The sequence below is a fragment of the Lactuca serriola genome, chromosome 1 (assembly GCF_051521515.1).
Source record: "Lactuca serriola cultivar US96UC23 chromosome 1, Lser_US96UC23_V15, whole genome shotgun sequence".
In the NCBI taxonomy this organism is placed as follows: Eukaryota; Viridiplantae; Streptophyta; class Magnoliopsida; order Asterales; family Asteraceae; genus Lactuca; species Lactuca serriola.
Genome location: NC_136408.1, coordinates 202,900,965 through 202,910,263, shown reverse-complemented (window position 1 = coordinate 202,910,263; position 9,299 = coordinate 202,900,965). Strand labels below are relative to the sequence as shown.

Here is a 9,299-nt window from a genome sequence, read left to right as displayed (position 1 = left end):
TTTACGTGCGGTTTTTTTGCTTTTTTTCCTTTCTTTCTTGCTATTTCTATGCTCGGGTGCCCACCGGTTCATGGTTGATGCTTTTCGTATTTTTGGAACGGAGCCGATCGGTCACGTGGGTCCCACGCCCCGCGTACCAAAACAAAGGAGGTTCTGCGTCTTGTAACACATAAAAACAATAAACATGGATAGTATTTCGGGTGCGATCATACCAGCACTAATGCACCGGATCCCATCAGAACTCCGCAGTTAAGCGTGCTTGGGCGAGAGTAGTATTAGGATGGGTGACCCCCTGGGAAGTCCTGCGTTTTTTTAGATTTTACGTGCGGTTTTTTTGCTTTTTTTCCTTTCTTTCTTGCTATTTCTATGCTCGGGTGCCCTCCGGTTCATGGTTGATGCTTTTCGTATTTTTGGAACGGAGCCGATCGGTCACGTGGGTCCCACGCCCCGCGTACCAAAACAAAGGAGGTTCTGCGTCTTGTAACACATAAAAACAATAAACATGGATAGTATTTCGGGTGCGATCATACCAGCACTAATGCACCGGATCCCATCAGAACTCCGCAGTTAAGCGTGCTTGGGCGAGAGTAGTACTAGGATGGGTGACCCCCTGGGAAGTCCTCGTGTTGCACCCCCCTTTTTCGTTGTCCGTTTGCGTTTTTTTAGATTTTACGTGCGGTTTTTTTGCTTTTTTTCCTTTCTTTCTTGCTATTTCTATGCTCGGGTGCCCTCCGGTTCATGGTTGATGCTTTTTGTATTTTTGGAACGGAGCCGATCGGTCACGTGGGTCCCACGCCCCGCGTACCAAAACAAAGGAGGTTCTGCGTCTTGTAACACATAAAAACAATAAACATGGATAGTATTTCGGGTGCGATCATACCAGCACTAATGCACCGGATCCCATCAGAATTCCGCAGTTAAGCGTGCTTGGGCGAGAGTAGTATTAGGATGGGTGACCCCCTGGGAAGTCCTGCGTTTTTTTAGATTTTACGTGCGGTTTTTTTGCTTTTTTTCCTTTCTTTCTTGCTATTTCTATGCTCGGGTGCCCTCCGGTTCATGGTTGATGCTTTTCGTATTTTTGGAACGGAGCCGGTCGGTCACGTGGGTCCCACGCCCCGCGTACCAAAACAAAGGAGGTTCTGCGTCTTGTAACACATAAAAACAATAAACATGGATAGTATTTCGGGTGCGATCATACCAGCACTAATGCACCGGATCCCATCAGAACTCCGCAGTTAAGCGTGCTTGGGCGAGAGTAGTACTAGGATGGGTGACCCCCTGGGAAGTCCTCGTGTTGCACCCCCCTTTTTCGTTGTCCGTTTGCGTTTTTTTAGATTTTACGTGCGGTTTTTTTGCTTTTTTTCCTTTCTTTCTTGCTATTTCTATGCTCGGGTGCCCTCCGGTTCATGGTTGATGCTTTTCGTATTTTTGGAACGGAGCCGATCGGTCACGTGGGTCCCACGCCCCGCGTACCAAAACAAAGGAGGTTCTGCGTCTTGTAACACATAAAAACAATAAACATGGATAGTATTTCGGGTGCGATCATACCAGCACTAATGCACCGGATCCCATCAGAATTCCGCAGTTAAGCGTGCTTGGGCGAGAGTAGTATTAGGATGGGTGACCCCCTGGGAAGTCCTGCATTTTTTTAGATTTTACGTGCGGTTTTTTTGCTTTTTTTCCTTTCTTTCTTGCTATTTCTATGCTCGGGTGCCCTCCGGTTCATGGTTGATGCTTTTCGTATTTTTGGAACGGAGCCGGTCGGTCACGTGGGTCCCACGCCCCGCGTACCAAAACAAAGGAGGTTCTGCGTCTTGTAACACATAAAAACAATAAACATGGATAGTATTTCGGGTGCGATCATACCAGCACTAATGCACCGGATCCCATCAGAACTCCGCAGTTAAGCGTGCTTGGGCGAGAGTAGTACTAGGATGGGTGACCCCTTGGGAAGTCCTCGTGTCCCCCCCCCTTTTTCGTTGTCCGTTTGCGTTTTTTTAGATTTTACGTGCGGTTTTTTTGCTTTTTTTCCTTTCTTTCTTGCTATTTCTATGCTCGGGTGCCCTCCGGTTCATGGTTGATGCTTTTCGTATTTTTGGAACGGAGCCGATCGGTCACGTGGGTCCCACGCCCCGCGTACCAAAACAAAGGAGGTTCTGCGTCTTGTAACACATAAAAACAATAAACATGGATAGTATTTCGGGTGCGATCATACCAGCACTAATGCACCGGATCCCATCAGAACTCCGCAGTTAAGCGTGCTTGGGCGAGAGTAGTACTAGGATGGGTGACCCCCTGGGAAGTCCTCGTGTTGCACCCCCCTTTTTCGTTGTCCGTTTGCGTTTTTTTAGATTTTACGTGCGGTTTTTTTGCTTTTTTTCCTTTCTTTCTTGCTATTTCTATGCTCGGGTGCCCTCCGGTTCATGGTTGATGCTTTTCGTATTTTTGGAACGGAGCCGATCGGTCACGTGGGTCCCACGCCCCGCGTACCAAAACAAAGGAGGTTCTGCGTCTTGTAACACATAAAAACAATAAACATGGATAGTATTTCGGGTGCGATCATACCAGCACTAATGCACCGGATCCCATCAGAATTCCGCAGTTAAGCGTGCTTGGGCGAGAGTAGTATTAGGATGGGTGACCCCCTGGGAAGTCCTGCGTTTTTTTAGATTTTACGTGCGGTTTTTTTGCTTTTTTTCCTTTCTTTCTTGCTATTTCTATGCTCGGGTGCCCTCCGGTTCATGGTTGATGCTTTTCGTATTTTTGGAACGGAGCCGGTCGGTCACGTGGGTCCCACGCCCCGCGTACCAAAACAAAGGAGGTTCTGCGTCTTGTAACACATAAAAACAATAAACATGGATAGTATTTCGGGTGCGATCATACCAGCACTAATGCACCGGATCCCATCAGAACTCCGCAGTTAAGCGTGCTTGGGCGAGAGTAGTACTAGGATGGGTGACCCCCTGGGAAGTCCTCGTGTTGCACCCCCCTTTTTCGTTGTCCGTTTGCGTTTTTTTAGATTTTACGTGCGGTTTTTTTGCTTTTTTTCCTTTCTTTCTTGCTATTTCTATGCTCGGGTGCCCTCCGGTTCATGGTTGATGCTTTTCGTATTTTTGGAACGGAGCCGATCGGTCACGTGGGTCCCACGCCCCGCGTACCAAAACAAAGGAGGTTCTGCGTCTTGTAACACATAAAAACAATAAACATGGATAGTATTTCGGGTGCGATCATACCAGCACTAATGCACCGGATCCCATCAGAATTCCGCAGTTAAGCGTGCTTGGGCGAGAGTAGTATTAGGATGGGTGACCCCCTGGGAAGTCCTGCATTTTTTTAGATTTTACGTGCGGTTTTTTTGCTTTTTTTCCTTTCTTTCTTGCTATTTCTATGCTCGGGTGCCCTCCGGTTCATGGTTGATGCTTTTCGTATTTTTGGAACGGAGCCGGTCGGTCACGTGGGTCCCACGCCCCGCGTACCAAAACAAAGGAGGTTCTGCGTCTTGTAACACATAAAAACAATAAACATGGATAGTATTTCGGGTGCGATCATACCAGCACTAATGCACCGGATCCCATCAGAACTCCGCAGTTAAGCGTGCTTGGGCGAGAGTAGTACTAGGATGGGTGACCCCTTGGGAAGTCCTCGTGTCCCCCCCCCTTTTTCGTTGTCCGTTTGCGTTTTTTTAGATTTTACGTGCGGTTTTTTTGCTTTTTTTCCTTTCTTTCTTGCTATTTCTATGCTCGGGTGCCCTCCGGTTCATGGTTGATGCTTTTCGTATTTTTGGAACGGAGCCGATCGGTCACGTGGGTCCCACGCCCCGCGTACCAAAACAAAGGAGGTTCTGCGTCTTGTAACACATAAAAACAATAAACATGGATAGTATTTCGGGTGCGATCATACCAGCACTAATGCACCGGATCCCATCAGAACTCCGCAGTTAAGCGTGCTTGGGCGAGAGTAGTACTAGGATGGGTGACCCCCTGGGAAGTCCTCGTGTTGCACCCCCCCTTTTTCGTTGTCCGTTTGCGTTTTTTTAGATTTTACGTGCGGTTTTTTTGCTTTTTTTCCTTTCTTTCTTGCTATTTCTATGCTCGGGTGCCCTCCGGTTCATGGTTGATGCTTTTCGTATTTTTGGAACGGAGCCGATCGGTCACGTGGGTCCCACGCCCCGCGTACCAAAACAAAGGAGGTTCTGCGTCTTGTAACACATAAAAACAATAAACATGGATAGTATTTCGGGTGCGATCATACCAGCACTAATGCACCGGATCCCATCAGAACTCCGCAGTTAAGCGTGCTTGGGCGAGAGTAGTACTAGGATGGGTGACCCCCTGGGAAGTCCTCGTGTTGCACCCCCCTTTTTCGTTGTCCGTTTGCGTTTTTTTAGATTTTACGTGCGGTTTTTTTGCTTTTTTTCCTTTCTTTCTTGCTATTTCTATGCTCGGGTGCCCTCCGGTTCATGGTTGATGCTTTTCGTATTTTTGGAACGGAGCCGATCGGTCACGTGGGTCCCACGCCCCGCGTACCAAAACAAAGGAGGTTCTGCGTCTTGTAACACATAAAAACAATAAACATGGATAGTATTTCGGGTGCGATCATACCAGCACTAATGCACCGGATCCCATCAGAACTCCGCAGTTAAGCGTGCTTGGGCGAGAGTAGTACTAGGATGGGTGACCCCCTGGGAAGTCCTCGTGTTGCACCCCCCTTTTTCGTTGTCCGTTTGCGTTTTTTTAGATTTTACGTGCGGTTTTTTTGCTTTTTTTCCTTTCTTTCTTGCTATTTCTATGCTCGGGTGCCCTCCGGTTCATGGTTGATGCTTTTCGTATTTTTGGAACGGAGCCGATCGGTCACGTGGGTCCCACGCCCCGCGTACCAAAACAAAGGAGGTTCTGCGTCTTGTAACACATAAAAACAATAAACATGGATAGTATTTCGGGTGCGATCATACCAGCACTAATGCACCGGATCCCATCAGAACTCCGCAGTTAAGCGTGCTTGGGCGAGAGTAGTACTAGGATGGGTGACCCCCTGGGAAGTCCTCTTGTTGCACCCCCCCTTTTTCGTTGTCCGTTTGCGTTTTTTTAGATTTTACGTGCGGTTTTTTTGCTTTTTTTCCTTTCTTTCTTGCTATTTCTATGCTCGGGTGCCCTCCGGTTCATGGTTGATGCTTTTCGTATTTTTGGAACGGAGCCGATCGGTCACGTGGGTCCCACGCCCCGCGTACCAAAACAAAGGAGGTTCTGCGTCTTGTAACACATAAAAACAATAAACATGGATAGTATTTCGGGTGCGATCATACCAGCACTAATGCACCGGATCCCATCAGAACTCCGCAGTTAAGCGTGCTTGGGCGAGAGTAGTATTAGGATGGGTGACCCCTTGGGAAGTCTTGCGTTTTTTTAGATTTTACGTGCGGTTTTTTTGCTTTTTTTCCTTTCTTTCTTGCTATTTCTATGCTCGGGTGCCCTCCGGTTCATGGTTGATGCTTTTCGTATTTTTGGAACGGAGCCGATCGGTCACGTGGGTCCCACGCCCCGCGTACCAAAACAAAGGAGGTTCTGCGTCTTGTAACACATAAAAACAATAAACATGGATAGTATTTCGGGTGCGATCATACCAGCACTAATGCACCGGATCCCATCAGAACTCCGCAGTTAAGCGTGCTTGGGCGAGAGTAGTACTAGGATGGGTGACCCCCTGGGAAGTCCTCGTGTTGCACCCCCTTTTTCGTTGTCCGTTTGCGTTTTTTTAGATTTTACGTGCGGTTTTTTTGCTTTTTTTCCTTTCTTTCTTACTATTTCTATGCTCGGGTGCCCTCCGGTTCATGGTTGATGCTTTTCGTATTTTTGGAACGGAGCCGATCGGTCACGTGGGTCCCACGCCCCGCGTACCAAAACAAAGGAGGTTCTGCGTCTTGTAACACATAAAAACAATAAACATGGATAGTATTTCGGGTGCGATCATACCAGCACTAATGCACCGGATCCCATCAGAACTCCGCAGTTAAGCGTGCTTGGGCGAGAGTAGTACTAGGATGGGTGACCCCCTGGGAAGTCCTCGTGTTGCACCCCCCTTTTTTGTTGTCCGTTTGCGTTTTTTTAGATTTTACGTGCGGTTTTTTTGCTTTTTTTCCTTTCTTTCTTGCTATTTCTATGCTCGGGTGCCCTCCGGTTCATGGTTGATGCTTTTCGTATTTTTGGAACGGAGCCGATCGGTCACGTGGGTCCCACGCCCCGCGTACCAAAACAAAGGAGGTTCTGCGTCTTGTAACACATAAAAACAATAAACATGGATAGTATTTCGGGTGCGATCATACCAGCACTAATGCACCGGATCCCATCAGAACTCCGCAGTTAAGCGTGCTTGGGCGAGAGTAGTACTAGGATGGGTGACCCCCTGGGAAGTCCTCGTGTTGCACCCCCCTTTTTCGTTGTCCGTTTGCGTTTTTTTAGATTTTATGTGCGGTTTTTTTGCTTTTTTTCCTTTCTTTCTTGCTATTTATATGCTCGGGTGCCCTCCGGTTCATGGTTGATGCTTTTCGTATTTTTGGAACGGAGCCGATCGGTCACGTGGGTCCCACGCCCCGCGTACCAAAACAAAGGAGGTTCTGCGTCTTGTAACACATAAAAACAATAAACATGGATAGTATTTCGGGTGCGATCATACCAGCACTAATGCACCGGATCCCATCAGAACTCCGCAGTTAAGCGTGCTTGGGCGAGAGTAGTATTAGGATGGGTGACCCCCTGGGAAGTCCTGCGTTTTTTTAGATTTTACGTGCGGTTTTTTTGCTTTTTTTCCTTTCTTTCTTGCTATTTCTATGCTCGGGTGCCCTCCGGTTCATGGTTGATGCTTTTCGTATTTTTGGAACGGAGCCGATCGGTCACGTGGGTCCCACGCCCCGCGTACCAAAACAAAGGAGGTTCTGCGTCTTGTAACACATAAAAACAATAAACATGGATAGTATTTCGGGTGCGATCATACCAGCACTAATGCACCGGATCCCATCAGAACTCCGCAGTTAAGCGTGCTTGGGCGAGAGTAGTACTAGGATGGGTGACCCCCTGGGAAGTCCTCGTGTTGCACCCCCCTTTTTCGTTGTCCGTTTGCGTTTTTTTAGATTTTACGTGCGGTTTTTTTGCTTTTTTTCCTTTCTTTCTTGCTATTTCTATGCTCGGGTGCCCTCCGGTTCATGGTTGATGCTTTTCGTATTTTTGGAACGGAGCCGATCGGTCACGTGGGTCCCACGCCCCGCGTACCAAAACAAAGGAGGTTCTGCGTCTTGTAACACATAAAAACAATAAACATGGATAGTATTTCGGGTGCGATCATACCAGCACTAATGCACCGGATCCCATCAGAACTCCGCAGTTAAGCGTGCTTGGGCGAGAGTAGTATTAGGATGGGTGACCCCCTGGGAAGTCTTGCGTTTTTTTAGATTTTACGTGCGGTTTTTTTGCTTTTTTTCCTTTCTTTCTTGCTATTTCTATGCTCGGGTGCCCTCCGGTTCATGGTTGATGCTTTTCGTATTTTTGTAACGGAGCCGATCGGTCACGTGGGTCCCACGCCGCGCGTACCAAAACAAAGGAGGTTCTGCGTCTTGTAACACATAAAAACAATAAACATGGATAGTATTTCGGGTGCGATCATACCAGCACTAATGCACCGGATCCCATCAGAACTCCGCAGTTAAGCGTGCTTGGGCGAGAGTAGTACTAGGATGGGTGACCCCCTGGGAAGTCCTCGTGTTGCACCCCCCTTTTTCGTTGTCCGTTTGCGTTTTTTTAGATTTTATGTGCGGTTTTTTTGCTTTTTTTCCTTTCTTTCTTGCTATTTATATGCTCGGGTGCCCTCCGGTTCATGGTTGATGCTTTTCGTATTTTTGGAACGGAGCCGATCGGTCACGTGGGTCCCACGCCCCGCGTACCAAAACAAAGGAGGTTCTGCGTCTTGTAACACATAAAAACAATAAACATGGATAGTATTTCGGGTGCGATCATACCAGCACTAATGCACCGGATCCCATCAGAACTCCGCAGTTAAGCGTGCTTGGGCGAGAGTAGTATTAGGATGGGTGACCCCCTGGGAAGTCTTGCGTTTTTTTAGATTTTACGTGCGGTTTTTTTGCTTTTTTTCCTTTCTTTCTTGCTATTTCTATGCTCGGGTGCCCTCCGGTTCATGGTTGATGCTTTTCGTATTTTTGGAACGGAGCCGATCGGTCACGTGGGTCCCACGCCCCGCGTACCAAAACAAAGGAGGTTCTGCGTCTTGTAACACATAAAAACAATAAACATGGATAGTATTTCGGGTGCGATCATACCAGCACTAATGCACCGGATCCCATCAGAACTCCGCAGTTAAGCGTGCTTGGGCGAGAGTAGTACTAGGATGGGTGACCCCCTGGGAAGTCCTCGTGTTGCACCCCCTTTTTCGTTGTCCGTTTGCGTTTTTTTAGATTTTATGTGCGGTTTTTTTGCTTTTTTTCCTTTCTTTCTTGCTATTTATATGCTCGGGTGCCCTCCGGTTCATGGTTGATGCTTTTCGAATTTTTGGAACGGAGCCGATCGGTCACGTGGGTCCCACGCCCCGCGTACCAAAACAAAGGAGGTTCTGCGTCTTGTAACACATAAAAACAATAAACATGGATAGTATTTCGGGTGCGATCATACCAGCACTAATGCACCGGATCCCATCAGAACTCCCCAGTTAAGCGTGCTTGGGCGAGAGTAGTACTAGGATGGGTGACCCCCTGGGAAGTCCTCGTGTTGCACCCCCCTTTTTCGTTGTCCGTTTGCGTTTTTTTAGATTTTACGTGCGGTTTTTTTGCTTTTTTTCCTTTCTTTCTTGCTATTTCTATGCTCGGGTGCCCTCCGGTTCATGGTTGATGCTTTTCGTATTTTTGGAACGGAGCCGATCGGTCACGTGGGTCCCACGCCCCGCGTACCAAAACAAAGGAGGTTCTGCGTCTTGTAACACATAAAAACAATAAACATGGATAGTATTTCGGGTGCGATCATACCAGCACTAATGCACCGGATCCCATCAGAACTCCGCAGTTAAGCGTGCTTGGGCGAGAGTAGTATTAGGATGGGTGACCCCCTGGGAAGTCTTGCGTTTTTTTAGATTTTACGTGCGGTTTTTTTGCTTTTTTTTCCTTTCTTTCTTGCTATTTCTATGCTCGGGTGCCCTCCGGTTCATGGTTGATGCTTTTCGTATTTTTGGAACGGAGCCGATCGGTCACGTGGGTCCCACGCCCCGCGTACCAAAACAAAGGAGGTTCTGCGTCTTGTAACACA

The 9,299-nt window shown here is 47.8% G+C and overlaps 17 non-coding genes and 10 pseudogenes across 17 annotated transcripts; all 27 read left to right on the top strand.

Annotated features, from left to right (window-relative positions):
• Positions 1-198: 198 nt before the first annotated feature.
• Positions 199-316, top strand: LOC145079888 (5S ribosomal RNA; annotated as a pseudogene).
• Positions 317-516: 200 nt separating this feature from the next.
• On the top strand, positions 517-635 carry LOC145085724 (5S ribosomal RNA). The gene has a single exon (XR_013700114.1). It is a non-coding gene; the product is annotated as a 5S ribosomal RNA (ribosomal RNA).
• Positions 636-866: 231 nt separating this feature from the next.
• On the top strand, positions 867-984 carry LOC145080240 (5S ribosomal RNA; annotated as a pseudogene).
• Positions 985-1,184: 200 nt separating this feature from the next.
• LOC145085712 (5S ribosomal RNA) lies at positions 1,185-1,303 on the top strand. Its single transcript, XR_013700103.1, has one exon. It is a non-coding gene; the product is annotated as a 5S ribosomal RNA (ribosomal RNA).
• Positions 1,304-1,534: 231 nt separating this feature from the next.
• LOC145080203 (5S ribosomal RNA) lies at positions 1,535-1,652 on the top strand (annotated as a pseudogene).
• Positions 1,653-1,852: 200 nt separating this feature from the next.
• LOC145085342 (5S ribosomal RNA) lies at positions 1,853-1,971 on the top strand. The gene has a single exon (XR_013699745.1). It is a non-coding gene; the product is annotated as a 5S ribosomal RNA (ribosomal RNA).
• Positions 1,972-2,201: 230 nt separating this feature from the next.
• Positions 2,202-2,320, top strand: LOC145085701 (5S ribosomal RNA). Its single transcript, XR_013700092.1, has one exon. It is a non-coding gene; the product is annotated as a 5S ribosomal RNA (ribosomal RNA).
• A 231-nt stretch (positions 2,321-2,551) lies between these two features.
• LOC145080239 (5S ribosomal RNA) lies at positions 2,552-2,669 on the top strand (annotated as a pseudogene).
• A 200-nt stretch (positions 2,670-2,869) lies between these two features.
• On the top strand, positions 2,870-2,988 carry LOC145085690 (5S ribosomal RNA). The gene has a single exon (XR_013700081.1). It is a non-coding gene; the product is annotated as a 5S ribosomal RNA (ribosomal RNA).
• Positions 2,989-3,219: 231 nt separating this feature from the next.
• On the top strand, positions 3,220-3,337 carry LOC145080202 (5S ribosomal RNA; annotated as a pseudogene).
• Positions 3,338-3,537: 200 nt separating this feature from the next.
• On the top strand, positions 3,538-3,656 carry LOC145085341 (5S ribosomal RNA). The gene has a single exon (XR_013699744.1). It is a non-coding gene; the product is annotated as a 5S ribosomal RNA (ribosomal RNA).
• A 230-nt stretch (positions 3,657-3,886) lies between these two features.
• LOC145085679 (5S ribosomal RNA) lies at positions 3,887-4,005 on the top strand. The gene has a single exon (XR_013700070.1). It is a non-coding gene; the product is annotated as a 5S ribosomal RNA (ribosomal RNA).
• Positions 4,006-4,237: 232 nt separating this feature from the next.
• LOC145085667 (5S ribosomal RNA) lies at positions 4,238-4,356 on the top strand. Its single transcript, XR_013700059.1, has one exon. It is a non-coding gene; the product is annotated as a 5S ribosomal RNA (ribosomal RNA).
• Positions 4,357-4,587: 231 nt separating this feature from the next.
• Positions 4,588-4,706, top strand: LOC145085655 (5S ribosomal RNA). Its single transcript, XR_013700048.1, has one exon. It is a non-coding gene; the product is annotated as a 5S ribosomal RNA (ribosomal RNA).
• Positions 4,707-4,937: 231 nt separating this feature from the next.
• Positions 4,938-5,056, top strand: LOC145084854 (5S ribosomal RNA). The gene has a single exon (XR_013699281.1). It is a non-coding gene; the product is annotated as a 5S ribosomal RNA (ribosomal RNA).
• Positions 5,057-5,288: 232 nt separating this feature from the next.
• LOC145079901 (5S ribosomal RNA) lies at positions 5,289-5,406 on the top strand (annotated as a pseudogene).
• A 200-nt stretch (positions 5,407-5,606) lies between these two features.
• On the top strand, positions 5,607-5,725 carry LOC145085643 (5S ribosomal RNA). The gene has a single exon (XR_013700036.1). It is a non-coding gene; the product is annotated as a 5S ribosomal RNA (ribosomal RNA).
• A 230-nt stretch (positions 5,726-5,955) lies between these two features.
• LOC145085632 (5S ribosomal RNA) lies at positions 5,956-6,074 on the top strand. The gene has a single exon (XR_013700025.1). It is a non-coding gene; the product is annotated as a 5S ribosomal RNA (ribosomal RNA).
• A 231-nt stretch (positions 6,075-6,305) lies between these two features.
• Positions 6,306-6,424, top strand: LOC145085620 (5S ribosomal RNA). Its single transcript, XR_013700013.1, has one exon. It is a non-coding gene; the product is annotated as a 5S ribosomal RNA (ribosomal RNA).
• Positions 6,425-6,655: 231 nt separating this feature from the next.
• LOC145079887 (5S ribosomal RNA) lies at positions 6,656-6,773 on the top strand (annotated as a pseudogene).
• A 200-nt stretch (positions 6,774-6,973) lies between these two features.
• On the top strand, positions 6,974-7,092 carry LOC145085609 (5S ribosomal RNA). The gene has a single exon (XR_013700002.1). It is a non-coding gene; the product is annotated as a 5S ribosomal RNA (ribosomal RNA).
• Positions 7,093-7,323: 231 nt separating this feature from the next.
• Positions 7,324-7,441, top strand: LOC145079605 (5S ribosomal RNA; annotated as a pseudogene).
• A 200-nt stretch (positions 7,442-7,641) lies between these two features.
• Positions 7,642-7,760, top strand: LOC145085597 (5S ribosomal RNA). The gene has a single exon (XR_013699991.1). It is a non-coding gene; the product is annotated as a 5S ribosomal RNA (ribosomal RNA).
• A 231-nt stretch (positions 7,761-7,991) lies between these two features.
• LOC145079604 (5S ribosomal RNA) lies at positions 7,992-8,109 on the top strand (annotated as a pseudogene).
• Positions 8,110-8,309: 200 nt separating this feature from the next.
• On the top strand, positions 8,310-8,428 carry LOC145085586 (5S ribosomal RNA). Its single transcript, XR_013699980.1, has one exon. It is a non-coding gene; the product is annotated as a 5S ribosomal RNA (ribosomal RNA).
• Positions 8,429-8,658: 230 nt separating this feature from the next.
• LOC145084716 (5S ribosomal RNA) lies at positions 8,659-8,777 on the top strand. The gene has a single exon (XR_013699148.1). It is a non-coding gene; the product is annotated as a 5S ribosomal RNA (ribosomal RNA).
• Positions 8,778-9,008: 231 nt separating this feature from the next.
• Positions 9,009-9,126, top strand: LOC145079603 (5S ribosomal RNA; annotated as a pseudogene).
• Positions 9,127-9,299: the final 173 nt, after the last annotated feature.